Below are 22,421 nucleotides of genomic sequence, written 5' to 3'. Positions count from 1 at the left end.
GCTTACATACTGCTGAATGTGCACTAAAGATGGCCTTTTGGAGCCAGTCATGTTGCCCTTTGTTCACAAATCCCTGCTCCCTCAGACGACAGTGTCCCATAATGTTAACTGAAGGTACTTCCTTATTCCTGGTGATATTCTGCCTTACGAACTAAAACTGAGAGCAGTGCTACTTTGTATGGGTTTTTATGGTGGTCTATGCTCCTTTGCCTCCTTGAAACCCAGGATTTTGCTCTATATTTTATATGGGTGAAACTAACTATTATGGAACTAGAGGGCTGAAAGAAAAAATGAAGAATTGAAACTAAAAATGGAAAAACAAGCTTCAGAGTTACTAATCTGTACACTTTAACATCAGTAAAACATGGGGGAAATGAGATTGAAACAAATCCCCTCATCTAAAACAAAGCTTGATAATAATAAATGCATGGGTAGATTGACTTAGACAAAGCTTTTGCAGTTAAAGCATTGCGGATCACGAAAGAGAGTAAAAATATATCCTAATCAGATTTAAGTCCCTGGGGGGAAAAAAGAGTGCGAAAGAAAAAAGAAAAGGCTAAATAAACCACACCCGTTATGCATAATCCTATTTTAAACAGATTAAGAAAGTCATTTATTTACATTAACCATGTCCTCTTCCCTTCAAATTGTCACATAGATGGCACTGGTAATTCCTGTCTGTCAAAGGGAAGTAGAACTATTTGACTCCATGTCAGCATCATCTGCAGTGTTACTTTTACTTACTGTTTCATGAATTTTCTATTAATGTTCACCAAGAAACAAACGAAAAGATAAAACAATTTACAGGTCATACATTACCAAATACCACACATTTCACAGGATAGCCAATAAAATTATGCACACTTTAACTTACTTTAAAAGTGTATAGATGGATGGATGGAATCTCAAGTCCAGTGAGGTTTTTGTATTTAACAATTACCTTTTTCACTACAACCCACCATTTCAACACACACCCCAAATATATTTCACCATATACACACACACAAAACATACAATTACATTTTCATTAATTTTATGTAAAATGAAGCATTGAAGAAACAGATTTGGGTGATGTGTTGTACCTCCCTTTGTTTTAAATGTGTCTGCAGAGAGAAAGTAAAGAACATCCTCTGTTTGACCTCCTGATGAACTGCCAACTTCCACCAGTAGGCCTAGTAGGGACCTGCTTGTATGGTCACATTATCTACGGAAATGACTGTTAACAAATGGGTTTTCTTGTGCTGCAGTATGCACAAGGTAAAACTTTTTAGAACAGGTGTCCATAAAATATTCTCAAGCCAAAATTTTTCTTTTTAAATGGCAGATTCTATAATGTAGACAAGATCTATATATTCTGAGCCCCTCAAATTCTGGCTACTGTATGCACTGACTAGCTTGGTTCTTCAATGACTTGCAACCCTTCCTCATGCCATTTAGCGCTAGCAGCCTCTGATCTAAAATACATGGGCTTGTCTGCATAGAAACCTAGTGCATGGCAAGCTAGGGTGTGAATGTTGACTGCTAAGTGCGTGGAAAGCTATGTGGACCCTGCTATGATATACTATAAGTGCTGTCGGGCACTTTGACACACTGATCTTTCAAATTAGTGAACTGTAGATTTACACCTTGGTTTGCCATGCACTAAGGGTTTGTCTGTGCCGCAGCTGGGAAGTGCAATTGCCAGCGCAGGTATACTTACCCGCAAAACCTCACGCTGAGCTGGAGCGCTAAAAATACCGGTGTGGATGTTGCTGTGCTCGTGGAAGCTCAGTCTAGTAACCCAAGCTCAGGCCTCGGGGGTCAAGCGGGCTTGGACTCAGGCAGTAAACCAGTGTCACAACATCCACGTGGCTAATTATTAGTGGGCTACTTCAAACTGAGATAACACGACTGTCTACCCTTGCTGGGAATTCACCTCCCTGCTGCAGTGTAGACATACCCTACGTCTCCGTGTGGACAAGCCCATAAGGGAAGGGAGCACAAAGCAGAAAACTGCACTAGCAGATGATCAGGTGATATGTGATCAGTTTCACATAGCGTCAGGAAACAACCCAGCATGTGAGAGATGACAACAGATGTTGGATAGAGAAGGAATTGTGTAGAGATGAGAGAGAAGAGGAAGGGATAAAACAAAAACATAGGAATAGAGCACAATGAAAAAGAAGAGGAAGTGACTAGAAAGTCAAAGTCTGTGAAGAAGAAGGATCTGAACAGCTGTCTGATTCAGTTTTTGTCTAGAATTCTAGAAAAAATGATTTAGTTAACAGAACATAAAATCTAAATAATTAAGACTCAACCCAAGACAATGCAGTACAAAAAAGGCTTATTGAAGACTTAATAAAGCCATAATGCAAACACTTATGATTGGAGGAAATAAGGATAGTCCTAAAGAAAGAAATGTAGAATGTTTTAATCAGAATTTTTTTTTAAAGTATTTCTGTGTTCAGGGGTCGAATTTTTGGTGGCACATTAGAAAAAATCCATTAATTGTCCTGACACTGGTAAGTGATGAATCTGCTGTTAAGTGCGTTGTCAAGGGATTTTCATGTTGTTTAGAGGTAGAAGGGAAGTCAGTTTTTTTAGTTGAGTTTGAGAATAAATCTGCTTTTTTGTAAATACTCTGAAAATAAAGCCACAGCAAATGTTTAAAAGGACTTGTGTGTGCATACAAATTGAAGATTTGGCCATGCAAACATCCCCAAGCTGCACGTGTGCATCAGATGCTGCAAGCATGAAATGGTACAGAAGTTTTACTGCAGACACTTGAAAATTTGAGCCACACACAATTACATGAAAAACTTTCACCCAGCCAACTGTCCTTACAGAATTCGTCGTCAGTCCAAAACCTAAAGAGCCTAATACATTAAATTAAAGTCAGTAATTTAGTGTTAAATAATACTAATCCCAGCAAAAACTGGGGTGACACTAATTTGCTTAGTGTTGTATTTCATTTAGTCTTTTAGAAAGTTATTACCCCAATAAAATAGTTCAGTTATGTATTATTCTTGCTTTAAAACAAGAGTCTTTTGATATTTTTCAATAGTCACCATATACCGGTACATGAAGCTTTTGACTCTATATAATGAATCTGTTATGCTAAAAGGAGCAAGCTGGCTACCTCCCCAACAGCAATAAAGATGTGTACAGTGTGATGATAATATAACAGATTGTAAAACAGAAGAGCTGGATTCACTTGTACACAGGTCTTGTAATAGGCCCCCTTCTCTAATGCAGGAAATTTTCTCAATTTTTCTGAAAACGTTGCCTACAAACAGTTTTAGGTGCCTGATTATAAACACAAAATTAGTCAAGATACAATTTGCCAATATTGCATACTTTCAGCAAGCAAGACTGCATGTGTGTATACACAGATAAAAAAATAGTATGCAGAAGAAGTTGGCAGGCAGGTATGCAAAACGCTATTCAGCATGCAAGAAAACAACTAATCCGCCGATATCACTCAGCTATGGGCTTAAATGTAATAACTTTCAGTTGTTCCACAGGGATAGCCTGTGTGTTTAAATCCCAAAGGTACTGAATGGCTTTATTTTCTAGAAGGTGTTGAAGAATTGTAGCCATTCTGCTGAACAGTGTTACACCTGAATTTATGATCTGTAAAGCTGCTGTTCTCAGTTTTCTGGACAGAATGCAATGCCATTCTTTAGCCACAGCTGTCAATATTTGTCAGAGGTTCACTGATGTATTTCTTAGTTTGTATTTACTGACGTTAATAATGTTCATCAGCTCACTGTTCATATGTGCCTTCCACGACTGAGAAACCTTAAACTTGTAAATTTGGTTTGCTTCCACAAGAAGTGACTAACAGAGTGGATACCAGCTTGGGAACAAAGCCACTGAGAGCACATTCCAATTTGTCAAACGTCTGCATGTCAGTCCTCCTCCACTCTGGCCTGACGACCGCCAGGAAGAGCCCTGCAGAGCACTTGTTGCTGGCAGAGCAATTTGAAAACCACCACCACCTATTGCCTCTATTAACAGCTCATAATTTTATCCTGCGTCTCGTCATGATACTTTGTGTTTTTCCCAAAGCCCCAGCTCCTGGAAATGTAGTTAGCAGAGAATCTCAGCTTTCTTTTTTAATGTAACCCTTCTGCCAGGTATTGTCAGCTGCAACAAGGGCCAGGTTCAAATGCCTAAGGTTCAAACACCTTTATAACAACCACCACCCGCCTTCCCTAAGGACCTTAACCAGCATATTTTCCTAACTCAGAACACCGTTTGTGTATAAAACAACAAAGTAAACTTTTTTAAGGGGAAAAGGAGCCCAGCATTAATTTGGTAAAACACAACAGCAATAAATCAACGATACATTTATAGGGATAGCAAGTAAAACACCATCCCTCACTGAAACTTTGGTCATAGTCCTTTGCCTCCATTTCCGATGTGAATATCCTATGGATAAACATCCCTTTGACACTTCACTCCCCATCTTTTCCCCTCTGATATGCCCACTCACTGCTTGTCATCAGTAATTAGTGAGGTCCCAGAGCCTGGGAATGCACTTGAACAGGTCCATCTCCATTTCTTAAAGGGAAGGGCCACTGTCTCTAGCCATGGGGTCATTTCTACCCAGTCATCTCTCACTGCGTCACTGCCACTAGCTACAGTGCTGTCTCTTCACCATCTTGGCAGCATGGCAAGAGCTGAGAACGATCGTCATCTCTTGCCACAACACCAGATCCAGATTCTACAGCTCTGCCCCCAGTCCGGTTATAGTGAAGGTTATTTTGGATACAATCACAGGTTGGGTTTTTTTCCTGATGCACCTTGCTTGCACTTAAGATTGTCCAGGTTCTGCCTGCCATGTCTTTGTTGGATGGATCTAACCGAGTCCATCTCTGACAGCAGAATACTTTTAGTGGAGGGTGCTAGCCAGTGGAATTCTTTCTTTAGGAGTCAGCCAGAGCCCAGGCTTGGTGCCTTCAGACCATAGTGGAGGCATATAGATTTAATTTGCAGTTTGCTTAAATTCCTGCCGTCACCCTTCCCTTTCCCCCACCATTTGGGGGAATTCTACTTGCAGTAGTTTTTAAACCGCCTTTTCAGTGGCTTTATCGAAACCATTTCTATTATGGTAGTCCCCAAGAGACATCTGAGAATAAGGCCCCCTTGTGCCAGTGTTATTTTGTGTGCCTTACTCCTCTGGGACTAAGGATTTGGAAACTGACTGCTGCTGTTTGCTCTACAGTATTTGGAGATGGATATTCCCTGCAGATTTAACTGAAGGTCCAAGTTGAAGGAACAAACACAAAGCTTTAAAAGAAGCCCCCTCAACTCAAAAAGCTAACTTTTCTCTGCTTCTCGAGTTATCTCCCTCTTAACCCTCGGTGAGGCCTGCTTCCAATCTGTGTGGAAAACCTCAGTAGTCCATATTCACCAAAGACTGTTAAAAAACAGGGGCCTAAGCCCATGTTTAGATGCCTAAATAAGTTGCCTGATGTTGAAATGAGCAGAACATCCAGCGGCTCTCACTGCCCTATTTAGATAGGGTAAAGCTGCTAAATTAGATTTAAAAACGGATTTCTTCTATATTTCCTGATTTAGCACTTATTTAAGTGAATTAGGTACATTTTTGTAAGCCCTTCCTGACAGGCACTCCACCCGCTTCCCATCTTTAGGGTGGGACATTTGGGCTACTAGATTCTCATGTGGGCTTTCTGAGAGCTTCATCAGACTGCTTATGAAGGCAAGCACTAAAGGTGACACGGTCAGACCATTTATTTGTAACAGGTTGGGTAGGAATATAATGCAGACAAGAGCACTGAATTCCCAACTCTCCTGCACTCCACAGGCATGCTAACTATGGATACTTCCTCCCTCTGCAAGATCAAAGCAAGTCCTACAAACAGCAGTAGGTGATCAACCAAATATTTATACAAAGCCCTCAGTGTTCTGACAAACAGACTGGGAAATTACTACCAAATTCTGTCAGATTAGGGGTTTTTGTTTTTTTAACACTAAAACTGCAGTACCTGTGAATAAGCACACGAGGTCTCCTATCACACACAAGTTGGCTGTTTACCTCCAGTAATATCCACACTCCCTTCAGGCTGTAATAAAAGTAACACTGCATTGAGAGATTAAGGATCTCTCAACTGTTCTCTCAAGATCTCGACTTGCGTAAGTAACATATCAAACCCTCCAGTCATGAGTTTGGCAGGAAAGAAGTACAAAGCTGCCAATACATTGTTGTTTTTTAAAAATATGCAAAGTATGACTCCCTCCAGGTCAGGGTGGAGGCATGTGAGCCGGGCGGAGTGGAAAAGTTTGCACTGCTACCTTGAGCTTTTTCCCTCCCTGCCACACCTTTCCCTCAGACTGGGTTTCTGCTCTGGAATTTACTCATGTATTGCCCATTTATGATGAATTACATGCTTAGTTTACTTTGGTTTAGGTGGCTACAGGTGCTCAGGCACAGACAGGTGGCCGGAAATTTAAGAAAATGGTCTTTATTCACAACCCTGCAGGTTGCATTGTTGCTCCCTCTCTCTCACTGCGATTCCAGTTCTCCCTGGGGAGAAATTTAAATTGCTGTTGAGATTCCACAAGAATGTTGTGAGCCCTGAGTTATGCCAGATTAAATCATTGTAACACATGGTTGCATCTAGCAGTATTAATGAAGAATTCCACTGTATTTTAAATATATCATATCCGTATATGTTCTACACCACGTATTGCATGTCCCACCACAGAGAAAAATCAACTTTGCCTCTCTGGTTCTGGGTCTTTTAAAGTAAGATGATCTTGTTTTTGTGGCATAATCCTGTGAACAAACATTACAAGGAGACGGTTCTGAAAATTGGTCGTCGTCATACCCTAGATGATGATATTCCACCCTATCCTGCTCTATGAGAAAAAAAAGCCTTTAAATTAACACAGTAAAATAGATACAACTTCTAAGAACAGAATTTTCTGAGTTTGTTAGAGATCACCAGCAATCATTTAAAAGTGACTTAGCAAATTATTATAAAATTAACCTTCACTGACAAGCGAATCAACAAAATCAGGAAATAGGGTTTCTCATAGATTTACTGACCTAGGGCATGATCCTGACTCTGGCCAGACTCCCACTGAAGTATCTGAGGCTTGGTCTGAGTACGTGGTTTGCCATTGACTTCTACTGGGACAAGAACAGGCCCTTAGACGATGCAGAGATGCATATAGAGAATTTCTATATTTCTATTCCTTTGGATCCCACAATATCCGCGTCCAACTTCCTGAATCTTGCTAGTGTGCAACTCTTTGCCCTTTTCTGAATCAACCACCACCAACACACACTACTATCCAGTCTTTTTTCTCCAGTTAGTCCATCTATCCAAAAAGTTATACACATAATTCTTTGAAATGGGTAAGAATCTGATCTTTTAATACCTTTGTCAATGAAGATTAAGATCGGAGGAGGACATGTTACACATTCAAATTGTACTGTACTTTCCTCAAGCTCAGTTTGTTCCATGAACTTATTTATCTCTAAACGAACTGTAGGTGGAGATATTTCATTACCTACTACCCGTCCGATCAAAGGGAGTCCTTTAATGAGATCAAAGATCACATGGCAGAACCTGCCTCTCCTAACTTGATTTATAATCAAAGCATAATTTCAGTGCTACATTTGTTAATGAATATAGACTTCTTTACAGTAAAAGCACAGAATTACAAAACTATTGCCCTTAGTAGTTACTGCTTCTGACACCGAGCACTTTTTAAAAAGGTGGCATGGGGAAGAAATATCCAAGTTTCTCTCTCAACATGGTGGTAGTCTTTCCAATTTTCTTGGGTTTGGTTGTTCTTTTACACTGGTTTGTAACAATGAGGTTAATTATTCTATCTTTTATTTGTGGTAATAAAGAAGTAATGGAAATGGGATCTCTAATTTCAGAGGTCTGATCTCAAATTACTAAAAGTTTCTAATGCATATGACTGAAGACCAAGAACAAAGAGGAATGAATTGCGGATATGAAATTTCATGTTCCTTCTGGAGGATAGTTTTGCTTCAAGATTATTACATTTTATGTTCATCACTGCATACGTTCACGTGTTGGTGGGAAGGACTGGCTTGCATGCACCTATATGGAATGTCAGATTTGTTGAAGTAATATATAACCATTTTGCATACTACCTTAACTACCATAATTTAGTTCAATGAGTTGAGGCAAACGTTTTTGTAGTGTAAGGTTGTGAGCTTTAACATCAGTGTCGCAGATAGCATATAAGATTGGTTGATATTAGTATTATCTGTATGTATGCCATATCTTCAGATCATTACAGTAACATGGTGCCTCATCAGTTCATTATTATCTAAGGGATATTTTTCCTAAATAGAGACAGATAAAGAACACAGTTAACTAATGTCAATAATTTTAACTGAATCCATATCTGTGTAAGGTTTAGAACAAACCACATGGCATTAGAAAAAGAGCTACACAGGTAACAAGCAATTCTGTATTAAGCACATCCTTCTGAGAGATTTGTGAGGCATATTGATTGGGTGCATCTGGCCAACTCCATGTTTTTAAAATCCCAGCACATTTCATTTGTAAAGTCATTTTTCAGCGGAAAGCAAGTGACCTTCACCAAGCAAACAATATTTTTAAATACCCATTTGAGCATGCATCCATCCATAATAAGAAAATCTATGGGGAAAGGGCATGTTTTAACCTTGACTATGCAAAATACGTTTTCAGAAAGCAAAAAAAAATAAGTATGTTTTAATCATTTACTCATTGAGTAAAAGTTATTCATGCTTATTAATATTTTTAAAGACATGGTCCCTGTCTCAAACAGCTTGCAATACAAATTAAGCATTGTACATGATGGAACAGATAAAGGTAATCAATAGGAATGGAATGGAGTGAAAGTCACATGGTGCTGAAACGGAATACAAAGCTTGTACAGAATACAAATAGTTGTATAAGTTAAATATACAAAGATACTGAGAGATTCAGGTCTGACAGGAGAAGGGAGCGAAAAATAAAGCAAAATATAAACCCGTCAACCAAAGGGGGGAAAAAACAGCAGCAGCAATTTCTTTGACAATCCCAGATGACTAATAAGAAAACAACACTGATTACTTGCCTTAGTCAGCCTTTATACGTCCTTGTCTTAAGAACAGAGCAGACAGGGATTCATAACATACTAAAAATGGCACAGCCCAGGAGAGAGCCGGCACCCAATCAAACCACAAGGACAGGATACAATTGTCAAGCATGCTCACTCAGTGTGAAAGGGAGACATGATCACATGCAGCCGTGCACACACTTAAATATGGAATTGACGTAAGCAAGCACTCCAAGAAAGGAAAATTTGGCAAAAATATTTTGTTGAAATACATTTTTTTTGAAAAGTGTGACCCCTTTAGCAATCTGGCTGAAAAACAAATATTTTTCACAAGCGTTATTACGAAGACAGTCAATTTTTTCTCCCTGTTCTAGTGGGAGCTCAGTGTAAGCAAGAAATCCAAGAGTACTCCTAAACCATTGACTGACTTGATCAATTGTAGATAGTTATCAGAGAAAACTGCTCTGATGCTGCAAACTCCTTCCTATGCCAAAGTATGCCTTTTGTCTTATTCAAGTTTAGTCTCTTCAACCAACTGTTCTTCATCCATGAGTTTATCTCAAGTAGCTTGGTCACAGTGGTGTTATTGTATGCTGTGAAGGATAGATGATCCTAAACTTTGCTGCGGGCAGCCCAGGAAATGAAGGATATTTCAGGCTGAAAGGAGCAGAGACAGAGGCACTTCACAGGGTCCCTCTTGTAGCAAATCTCTGAACTGCAGGAATCAGAGTCCCTTTGTGGAGAAGACGGGTGAAAAGACAGACTTCCAGTTAGGAAAAGAGGCCACTTCAATGTGGGGGAGGAGTGCCTGCTGCTGTTCTGGGTAGAGGGAAGTCCCTGCCCTGCACAGCTCCTGATTAGCTAGATCCTAGTGGGAAAGGGGCAGGAGAAAGAGAGAGGGATGGCCTGACAGGATATGGGGAGGGGTGAGGGTACTCAATAGAGAGAGCTATCACCAGGGGGTCTTAAGATCAACAAACACTCAGAGTCAGGATCAGCAATAGAAAACAGTAGAAAAAATATACTGCCCCATCCCAGCTGACATGTGTTAGGGATGTGAGCAGAGAGCCTAGAGTCAAGGAACCCTGTGCCTGACCATGGCCAAAGAGGCATCTAGCTACCCAAGTTCTTTCTGAGGGCTGGGCTCAGTGACAGGACCTCCATTTTTCTGTGTAGAGGAGTTTGTTGTTGACATTGCGAGAAAAAAATGCTACTTATCTGTACATTAGCTATTGTTCTTTGAGATGTGTTGTGCACACGTACATTCCACTGTGAGCGTGTGTGTGACCACTGCACTCAAGGAAGAGACTTTTGCCAGCAGTATCACTAGGTGGCGCATGTGCCCCTGGTCTCCACATACTCTCAGGTGTTGCCCTAGTAAATGATGGCACTGCATAATTTATAGTAAAGAATAAAATTGTCAAACATATAAACAAACATTGTTTTTGTAAAGGGAAATCATGCCTCACCAATCTACTACAATTCTTTGAGGGGGTCAACAAGGATGTGGACAAGGGGGATCCAGTAGCTATAGTGTACTTAGATTTTCAGAAACCTTTAACAAGCTCCCACACCAAAGGCTTTTAAGCAAAGTAAGCAGTCCTGGGATAAGAGGGAAGGTCCTCTCATGGACTGGTAACTGGTTAAAAGATAGGAAACAAAGGGTAGGAATAAATGATCAGTTTTTAGAATGGAGAGAGGTAAATAGTGGTGTGCTCCAGGGGTTTGTACTGGCACAAGTCCTATTAAACATAATCATAAATGATCTGGAAAAAGGGGTAAGCAGCAAGGTGGCAAAATTTGCAGATAAAACAAAGCTACTCAAGATAGTTAATTCCCAAGAAGACTGCAAAGAGCTACAAAAGGATCTCACAAAACTGGGTGATTGGGCAACAAAATGGCAGATGAAATTCAGTGTTGATAAATGCAAAGTAATGCACACGGGAAAACATAATCCCAACTATATATAAAATGATGGGGTCTAAATTAGCTGTTACCACTCAAGAAAGAGATCTTGGAGTCATTGTGGATAGTTCTCTGAAAACATCCATTCAATGTGCAGCGGCAGTCAAGAAAGTAAACACAATATTGGGAATCATTAAGAACGGGATAGATAATAAGATAGAAAATATCATATTGCCTCTATATAAATCCATGGTATGCTCACATCTTGAATATTGAGTCCAGATGTGGTTGCCCCATCTCAAAAAAGATATATTGGAATTGAAAACGGCTCAGCAAAGAGCAACAAAAATGATTAGGGGTACGGAACAGGTTTCATTTGAGGAGAGATTAATAAAACTGAGACTTTTCAGCTTGGAATAGAGACGACTAAGGGGGGATATGATAGAGGTCTATAAAATCATGACTGATGTGGAGAAAGTAAATAAGGAAGTGTTATTTACTCCCTCTCATAATACAAGAACTAGGGGTCACCAAATTAAATTAATAGGCAGCAGGTTTAAAACAAATAAAAGGAAATATTTTTCTTCAGACAATGCACGGTCAACCTGTGGAGCTCCTTGCCAGAGGATGTTGTGAAGGCCAAGACCATAACAGGGTTCAAAAAATAACTAGATACGTTCATGGAGGATAGGTCTATCAATGGCTATAAGCCAGGATGGACAGGGATGGTGTCCCTAGCCTCTGTTTGCCAGAAGCTGGGAATTAGCGACAGGGGATGGATCACTTGATGATTACCTGTTTTGTTCATTCCCTCTGGGGCACCTGGCATTGGCCACTGTTGGAAGACAGGATACTGGGCTTGATGGACCTTTGGTCTGACCCAGTATGGCCATTCTTATGTTATTTCACGCAAATGCCATTTTGTTGATGATCACACTTATAGTAACATTAAGACACACATTCTTTTTCCAAAGCAGGTTACACAGAACTCCTCTCTTTCTATATGGATTGAAGTGACTGCTGATAAAACTGTAGATTCAATTATAACGATACAAAGAAGCCAAATAATTAGACTACTGATAAATACCAAGCATCTTAGGCCCATCCAATTATCAACCCATGTGGCCAAAAAGGTGAGCTATTAAGTGCATTTCATACTTAGAGTCTAACAGATAAGAAAAAAACAAGCATGAAGAATCAGTCAGTGGAACACTTTAAAAGGCCACAGATCCAGCTGACATCAGTTCTGGAGCCAAGAAAACCTGAGAAACAGAGACTGGGTGTGGTGTTTTACACCGTACTTCATCGGTAGTCAACAGGCAGGCTGTGGGTCAAATCCAGACCAGCAGACACTTTTGAACGGACACTGAAATCTTTTTATTTACTTATTATTATAGTTTTTTATTATTATTATTTTCTTCTTCTTCTCTGGAGTCTGGACTTTGACTATAACTTGATCAAGAAATTTGGACCCTGACAAAAAAAACTGACTACCCCTGCCCTACGTTATGTAGATGTCCAGATGTATATCCATATTTATCCTGTAGTACACCAATTACTACAAGATTAACATCTGCTCCCTATCCATCTGTGGAATTCTGGGATCTATAATTAACTTTAAGCATTAATATTCATAATTTGTGTCAATCATTTCTTCATTGTTTCTTAATAATTCCTATGCATCAATGTGCATTAATGCCTAAATAGGGCCTAGCAGCCTAATTGTTAAAGATCGCCAGAACTCCCCTTCTTGCGGAATCTTGTGGTGTACTGTCCCCTTTGTGGTAACTTCTTTATCTCTCAGAATGAACGTGCAAAATCCTTCACCCAGAGTTATCTCCTTAACTTACTGCACTATAGTCAAACCTTTGCCCCTAGCATAACTACCACAAAAGCCCTCAGATTAATACAAAATGTCCTTACTTATAGCAAGCTTCATAACCAGCTTAGGTACGGTCACCTATTTGACCCCATGCATATTTCAAACTAATAAGCAAAACACAGCTGTTAATTATATACCCTGACAGTTTCATTGCACTTACAGCAAATACAATAGAAACAGGGTAAAGGTCATAGGTCAACAGTCGCCCCATTGCTGGGGCAAGAGGTACAGTTATTACCCCTGTACCGTATTAAGTACTAGAAGATGGTACTTCCCCAGGAAATCCTTGTCTAGAGGCAAAGTTATCAGAGGTCAGACAGATAGCTCATGGTCAGTGAACCAATACTGTCTTGGCCACACAGGTGCAATTGGGATTAACGTTTGTCTCTTTTCAATTTCCTGAGTATTCTCAGGATGAGAGGAAGTGGAGGGAGATGATTAGACCTTGGAAGAAGAAAGGCATCTCTGATGGAACCTGGCCTGTGGCTTGCCCTGGAGCAAAATCTTGTGCATTTGTTGTTCAGGATACTGGGTACTGCTAGCAGTGGAAAAACTGGAGAATATGACAATCAGGATCCAGATAGCCAAGGGGAGAACAGAAGGTTTAAACCTCAAAAATGAGCAGCTGAATCAACTGATTGAATACTGGATTATTATATTATACAGGTGTGTTGAATGTGTTTTTTATGAAAGCTTGCAATCACAGAATCATAGATTATCAGGGTTGGAAGCAACCTGAGGAGGTCATCTCGTCCAACCCCCTGCTCAAAGCAGGGCCAATCCCCAACTAAATCATCCCAGCCAGGGCTTTGTCAAGCCTGACCTTGAAAACCTCAAAGGAAGGAGATTCCATCACCTCCCTAAGTAACGCATTCCAGTGCTTCACCACCCTCATAATGAAAAAGTTTTTCCTAATATCCAAGCTAAACCTCCCCCACTGCAACTGGAGACCATTACTCCTCGTTCTGTCATCTGCTACCACTGAGAACAGTCTAGAGCCATCCTCTCTGGAACCCCCTTTCAGGTAGTTGAAAGCAGCTATCAAATCCCCCCTTACTCTTCTGCAGACTAAACAATCCCAGTTCCCTCAGCCTCTCCTCATAAGTCATGTGTTCCAGTCCCCGAATCATTTTTGTTTCCCTCCGTTGGATGCTTTCCAATTTTTTCACATCCTTCTTGTAGTGTGGGGCCCAAAACTGGACACAGTACTCCAGATGAAGCCTCACCAATGTCAAATAGAGGGGAATGATCACGTCCCTTGATCTGCTGGCAATGCCCCTACTTATACAGCCCAAAATGCTGTTAGCCTTCTTGGCAACAAGGGCACACTGTTGATTCATATCCAGCTTCTCATCCACTGTGACCCCTAGGTCCTTTTCTGCAGAACTGCTGCCTGGCCATCCTCTAATTTGTCTAGGTCCCCCTGTATCCTATCCCTACCCTCCAGCGTATCTACCACTCCTCCCAGTTTAGTGTCATCTGCAAACTTGCTGAGGGTGCAGTCCATGCCATCCTCCAGATCATTAATGAAGATATTGACCAAAACTGGCTCCAGGACCGACCCTTGGGGCACTCCGCTTGATACCGGCTGCCAACTAGACATGGAGCCATTGATCACTACCCGTTGAGCCCGACAATCTAGCCAGCAGGAGTGTTGTAAGCAAGACACAAGAAGTAATTCTTCCGCTCTACTCCACGCTGATTAGGCCTCAACTGGAGCATTGTGTTCAGTGCTGGGAAAGATATGGACAAATTCGAGAAAGTCCAGAAAAGAGCAACAAAACTGACTAAAGGACTTGAAAACATAACCTATGAGGGAAGAGTGAAAAAATTGGGTTTGTTTAGTCTGAAGAAGAAAAGACTGATGGGGGTCATGATCAGTATTCCCTCTAATTTTTCTCATCCACGTGTGGAATGAATTTTGTTATGTGCACCATATCAAGGTAATGTGCAGATGTGTGCCACCAGTAGATACCAAAAACCGAGATATAATATATATTTTTAAAAAGTTACCACAGGGATAGTTACTCCAGCCGGGACAGGTTAGGCATTTTAGAACTCATTACTCATAGAATTAAATTTAAGCGTAAGAGAAATAAAAATTATGAAATGCATAGACCAGTCAAAAACTAAAACAACACACTTTGAAAGAAGTATTAACAACAATAACACCACAACTATGTGTTAGGAGGTGAGTGTGAAAGACAGTGTGTGTGTGACAGACACATATCGTGTGTGTGAGACAGAGACACACATCATGCATGTGTGTGTGAGACATTCGTTGCCCCTTTAAGTACGTTGACCCCACTTTAAGTGCGCTTCCCTTTTAAGTACATCAGCAAGTTCAAACACAGCAGCAGCTGCCAGCAAGCTCGCTCCATCCTGAGCCCTGTCATGTCCTCCTTCCCCCCGACCCCCAGCTCTATGGAGATGGGATACAGGGGCGGGGTTCTCCCTGACATCAGCCCCTTCCCCCTTACATTCTGCACAGCAAGCAGGAGGCTCCCGGGAGCAGCTCTGAGGCAGAGGGCAGTAGCAGCACAGGGAAGCATGGGGAGGGACACCGGAACTACCTGGCACTTGACAGCCTCCTGGGCGGCCGCCCAGCCACACAGCTTTCAGCAAATTTAGGTCATGAGAACAGTTTTCAAGTACATAAAAGGCTGTTACAAAGAGGAAGGAGAAAAATTGTTCACTTTTACCTTTGAAGATGGGACAAGAAGCAGTGGGCTTACATTGCACCAAAGGTGGTCCAACATGAACTTTAGAAAAAACTTCCTGTCAGGGTAGTTAAGCACTGGAATAAATTGCCTAGAGAGACTGTGGAATCTCCATCACTGGAGATTTTTAAGAGGTTAGACAAACACCTGTCAGGGATTGTCTAGATAATAGTTAGTCCTGCCGTGAATGCAGGGGATTGGACTAGATGACTTCTAAAAGTCCCGTCCAGTTCTACACTTCTATGTCCCGTCCAGTTCTACACTTCTATGATTCTACAAGTAGCACAGTATCCTGAGAACGGTTCCTGAAGAGAGACAGGGAAGATGGGTTGGGAAAATGGAGGGTGGTAAATTTGATAATATATCCTCCTTTACTGTACTGAACACTTCTCTTGTCTGACATGATGCTTTCCCAAGCACAGTGAAAAAGGAACAGGTGTGATCCGAAAGGAAGAGATATAGTTGGTGTGCTGTCCTCAACCAATAAGTCAAAATGATTACTTGAAGGATGCAGCTGTCTGGTGTGAAGGGCCTCCCACTGATGAAGACTGCTGGCAATGGCATGGAGGTCTTGACCTTCTTTTAGATACATACTGTGACCTCGGGTGGAAAGACTGTCTGCGGTCAGACTGCAGCTTAAATTGTTTTCTCTTTGTAACTGGAGTACAGACTCCTAACAAATGAAGCGTAGCATGAAATTCCTTGAGTATGAACATACAGTTGTCAGTTTCAGAGATAACAATTTATACCTTCAAAAGGTAAATCCTCTATTGTGTTGTGCAGCACTCCCCTGGAATACTAGAAACCTGTAGCCAGAAAGAACACAGCATGGAGATTGCAGTAGTTATGCAAAACAAGGCCACATCAGAGTGTTTATTGCTGCCTGAAGGGATGTATGAGCTGTAAGAGGAACCATGAAAACCAAAGCTAAAAATTGTTCCTTATATTCCTCTGGCAACTTGTTAGCAAATTTAGAAATTGCAGAGAAATTAATAAAACTATATTTTGAACAGAGCCTGACAATTAGTGACACATTTGAACAGTGGCACTGGACAAAACATTTTGGCCATATAAATCCAGCCTTTTAAATTCTTATCCTTGGGAGTGGCCATAGCAAGGGATCAACAGGACTGCTCGTTAGCAGCTGTGACCAGCAAAGAATCAGGAACTGGATGGGTAAAAAATAGTAAAATACTTGCTCAGATACTTGGTACCATCATTTGGCCATAGGAGGTATAGAGGGGTTGAAGTCTGCCAGAGTATTTTTGTTGGCTCCCGTAAGCCTTCTTTGATGGGACTCACAACTCTTCCTGGCGCAGGTGCATGTAAAATATCTCAGACTGTGTGGATTCTATTGTAAAAGTTCTGCTTTCACCCCTAGAGAAGTGGCCATGCTCCTCATGAGGTCCTGAAAAACTTCAAAGTGCTTTGAAGGGAGATGAGGGAAGACGAGGACTCTGGAGTGACAGGGTCATCTGGTGAAGATGAAGGAATGTGTGTGTCGCCAGGAGCCCTGGTTCCCTCTCACTAATTTTCCCTCCTCCATTGGGCCCAACTCACTGGGTTGAGGGATGGTAACAAGACACTAAGTAGAGGTGTCCTGAAGTCGGGAAATAGGAGACTTTCTCCTAGAGTGTGACCATGATGGAGGTCTAGTGTCTCTTAAAGCAGTTCAAGACTGTTAAGGCCATGGAGGGTACTGCATAAGCTGAGCCAGCCACAGTGGAGGACAGCATGCTGGGACTTCTCTGTAGGAAGACCAGTCCTGACCTTTAGGTCTCGTAGCAGTCAAAGACTTGTGAGATGACCTAAATGATCATGTAGGTGAGACAGGTTCCTCCATCTCAGAGTCGGAAGAAGAAAATAAAGCCCTCTCAGAATAGGGATGAGCAGTTTCCATTGGGGTTCTAGGTGGCCTAGTTAGAGGGGATATATTAGGTTCCAAAGAAAGCAAGGGCTCAGGTAGATGGAAAGTCGATCAAGTGATCAGTTCAGGTGGTGCTGGCATAACTGGTTGGAGAGATGACTAAGAGATTAAACCAATGGTGCCAGGTGTGTTGACAATGCCAAGAACTCGATCATTTAGTGCAACAAAGGAAAGGCCAGTCCAGTGGGGGCGGGGGGAGAGATCCCTTGAGGACAAGAAAGCCTGTGGGATGGAGGGCAACTCAAGTAAATGTGCTGCCAATGCTGGTAAAGCTGAGGCAGACAGAATGGAGGAAGATAGGGCCGGCAGAGTGAAAACACTGATATCAGCCCTGAAAGAGCCAGAGTCAACAGCGCCATCTCTGACAGGACTGAGTGTTTGGGTTTGTGAAGCCTCAAACTGGTACTGGAGGACTTACCAGAAGATTTTTGGGGCTAAATGTTAGGCTGCATGCTTTAGTCATCATTGGAATGCCTGGTAGGCTTCAATGAGGCTGACAGACCAGACGAAGCATGACATCCATCACCAGACTTATGCATTATATCAGAAGTTGCTGAAGAGGCACCGCCAGTTAATTCTGAGTGCCCTGCCTGAGGGTGGGTTCTTGACTCAGATGCAGGATGCATTACCTCTTTCACAAGGGGAACTTAAGATGAAAGTTCCTCTGTTTTTCAGTCCTGGTGGGAAAGAAGGTACAAATAGAACATTTGTCCCTCACTTGGCCCTCACCCAGGCAAATCAAGCAGCTCTTGGGACTGTCTGTACCAGGGATAACAGCCCTGCATGTAGCACATGGCTTAAAACTTGGGAATTTTTTGATAATAAATCCTCCAGGAACTAGTAAACTAAACTATACCTACTAACATTCTGAAAGCTGGGTAACTGAAGAAAATGTTACAAGGAGCTCCAACTCTTGCCGTACATGGTGAGAAGACACTGAGAAGGAGGCAGTGGCTACATCTTTTATATAGCCTCTCCTGAGAGCACATTGAAAGCATTAGGGATACTGCTGCCAAAAGTCTGACTCAAGTACACTGAACACGCAAAGGCCTGCAGTGGATCATGGATTTGCACAATCACTTCAAGGAGAACTTGATATTTTTTGTTCAATTGTGTTTTTGAAGATCAAGTATCTGACAGCAGATGCATTGTATATGTAGAGATCAAGCAATAACTAGCATCTGGACAAAAACTGCAAAAGAATTGAACATGTTTCCATTGTTTTCTTTTTCAGTTTCAATACAAAAATATTTGAAAATTAACCCTTAAGATACTGGATAATACTAAGACATTAATGAGTTAAGGACTGGCCAGTTCCTTAGAGTTGGATTGCAGCATCTTTGCAAGTACAGAAGGCATGAGACATACCATAAAAATACACGACATCGTCTTGTTTTGTTTTAATTTAAACTGATCATTCCCTTTCAGCACTGTTTCCAGCTCCTATCTTGGAACATCCAGAAGGGACATGCTCCAATCTCCTTCCTCCTCTACCCAGCCCATAAGGTTGGTGGCCTCCCTGCGTTCCTCCAAGATTAATCAAATCCTCTCTGCATACACACAATTCCAAACACAGGGGAAGTGTTTGAATTTGGATGTGGGCCTAAACAAGATGGAATTTTTCTAGCAATGTCAATGTTGTTGGTGAACTTTTTGTTCATTTATTTTGCTGTAAGACATGACCGTTTGTCTTCCATACATTTGGTCTGTGGTGTTCAGTGATTACTCACTCCTTCAGGTTCTTGTAAGAGATCTACTTTACTCTGGTTCCAAGTGGCTATTCATAAGAACAGCTTCACAGAGTCCCAACACAGAATCTGTGTGAAGCTCAGTCCTTAAAGATCTAGGCCCCCAATACCACATCTTCCCTTCCAAGCCAAAGCTTAACACTCAAAAGCCAACATCAATATAACACACAACTACAAACACCCATGGACTAAGGGTGTTTGTGTGTTATATTGTGTCTCTATTTCAGCCTGCTAACACTCAAGTTTTGGTTTGCGCCTATGATGCACAAGCCACTGGTCTCCAGTTTTGACTATATTGTTGTAAAAGGATTGCACCAATACCCTTGTTGGAAGCATCTGTGGGCAATTTCATTTTGAATTTACTGTCATAGTACATGAGATCAAGGTCCTTTATAATTAACTCCTTCAGTTTCTCCAACCCTTTATTAAGACTTGCATCCCATGTCCACTGGGCATCTTTGCACAATAGAACTCTCAGGTTGCTGGTTCAGGCAGCAAGATTAGTGACCAATACAGGGAAATTTGTGCCTATTGCAAAGGAATATTTGTACCTCTTCCTTGTCTATTGCGGTGGACATGTTGGTGATAGCCTCAACCTTACAGTGCTTTATCTATATACCCTTCTGCATTAAACTTCTCTCAGGTACGTTATTTCCATTACACAGAACTTGTTTGTTTAGCTTTGTTCAGCAGCTCTGGCTCTTTCCAATACTGCTCAGAGCCTCCGGTCATGCTTTTCTACTGTTTTTCCCCAGATCGAAACCATCATCTATGTAAACCTTAGTATCTCTGTGCCATCAAAAATGTGTTGTATTTTCCTGTGACATTCCTCAGGTGATGAATACAACCGAAATGAGAGTTTATGGAAACAGTCTCTTCTAAAGATGGCATTGAATGCGCACATGCATGTGCTCTGTTTCATTAAGGGCACTGCTAGAACACTACTAATGCATCGAATATAGAAAAAATACTTGTCATCAAGTGTCATCAGCCACCTCTCCCAGAATTTCTCCTCTTCCAAGTAATGGAGAATGTTCCCTTTTTACATATTTATTGACCCCCAGGAGAACCCAATACCTAAGTGAAGGTTCCATTTTCCTTTTCTATAGTGACCAACAAGTGTACCCACTTTAGTAGTTGTTCTACTCACTGTGACTCCAGAGTAGTGAGACTATGCAGCTACTCTTTTTGCCTCTGCTTTAGTGCGAGGGGAACTTTTCTGTGATCATGAATTGTTGGACAGCTGGGCTCTTTTAGCTCTATTCTGGTGAGAGCTTCCCTACTCCCTGGAAGATGTCTTTAATCTCTTCCTCCATTTTTTTGGTCGCCAGTCCCTCCAAATGAAGAGCTTGACATATTTTTAACTGAACAGGTACTCTTTTCCCTGCTATAACTACAAATTGTATAGTTTCCAATTTATCTACCCATACATTTAGTTCACATCCTCCCTTAGTGGGGATAAGCTCTTCCCGAGTTTTACCTATTTAACCTTCTACTGGCTCTGGCTTTTCTTTCACTGCCAGTTTCAGTTTCTGACACCAAATTGGCTTGTGTACCTATATCCTTAAAAATCAATAAACATGCCATTTGCTTTCAGGTTGATAATCCATTCATCCTGTGCTGCAAATACTGTCCATTACTCCTCTGAAGAATGCATCAGAGTTAGTTGTGCTGCCATCGCATCTTTGTCCATGCTGTGCACACGCTGTTGAAGTTCAAACAGCAGTTCTTGCTTAAAGGGGGCAAAAAATCCAACCCTGATCCAGTTGTATGAATTTTGAAACTTTTGAACAGATTGTTCATGGCATGGATGAGAAGGGTCACGAAAGGGACACACAGCAGTGCCGTGCTAAGATCAAGGAGCAGAGGCAGGCGAACCAGAAGGCAAGAGAGGCCAACCATCACTCTGGTACAGCACCGAAAACACACCGCTTCTACAAGGAGTGGCCCACCATCCTCAGGGGCGAACCCACCTCCACTGCCAAGAGCCCCGTGGATACCTTGGGGGGACTGGAGGCAGCGGCCAGTGAAGTCAAGCCCAAGGACCAAATGGTGGACAAGGCAGTTGAGTTGGAGGAGGATGTGGAACAGGAGGCAGGCTCGTCCAGGGACATGGTGAGCCAGGACCTCTTTTTGACTCTGGAGAGGTCTAGCCAGTCCCAGCAGTCCAGGTCTGGCATGCCGGAAGCAGGAGAGGGGAGCTCTGGTAAATACTCATTTTGCTTTGATACCGCACAGTTACATGAGGCAGAGGTGTCCTTTATTTTGTTACATGGTACATGTAGAAGAGATTGAAATGAATACTGCTGGGTACTCTTTGCATCTGCTTCTCATTCCCCTGTGCAGCCATGCAGTGGGAACCCTGTGGAAAAGTTTGTTAATGCACACTGAGATCTCCCAGGAATCCTCCATTGAGATCTCTAGGAAACTTTCCTGCTGATACACTGCAATCTGCTGCCAAAGGTTCTTTGGTAGAGTGGCTTTGTTTCTTCCCCCGTTGTAGGAAACTTTGCTGCGCCAATTGGCAATTACTTCTGCAGGAACCAAAGCAGCACACAGACAAGCAGCATATGGACCCAGTCTGAAGCCGCACGGATGCAGGAGATGCACCCTTGCATCTTCAGTTACCCTCAGTAGTGCGATTTCAGCTTCAAGCACCCCAACCTCTGGAAAATGGAGCCAGTATTTAGAATAGTGTCCCTAGGCACTTGTACTGATCCCCCCTGAAACCATCCAGACCCTTTGTCCCATATTGCACCTCCTCCCTACTCTTTGGCCAAACTCACCATGTTTAGTGCTCTGGCCATACTGCATGCTTGCCAAGAAAAGTGAGAAGGAGGTGTATGTAACTTATGATTCAAGACCGTGAGTGCACACACAATACTGACTCTGTGTATTGCTTCTGCAGATGTTCCCTTGAGGGCCTGCTCCTACACACTGGCAGAGTACCTCCATCCGATAAAGAAGTGAACGAGGAGGTGGAAGGAGGATGTTTTGCAAAGTGCTGCAATCAGATCAGGCCATGAATGTGGAGAGAAACAAACAAAAAACTAGAAATGGACAGCCAGGAGAGGAGACAGGTTCAGGAGCACAGAGTCATGGAACAGATAATAAAGCTCAAGGAGGACCAATCAGAAATCCTTTGGTCCCTGATTGCACTG

This window comes from Lepidochelys kempii, chromosome 4 (genome assembly GCF_965140285.1).
Source record: "Lepidochelys kempii isolate rLepKem1 chromosome 4, rLepKem1.hap1, whole genome shotgun sequence".
In the NCBI taxonomy this organism is placed as follows: Eukaryota; Metazoa; Chordata; order Testudines; family Cheloniidae; genus Lepidochelys; species Lepidochelys kempii.
This window is presented reverse-complemented; position numbering follows the sequence as displayed.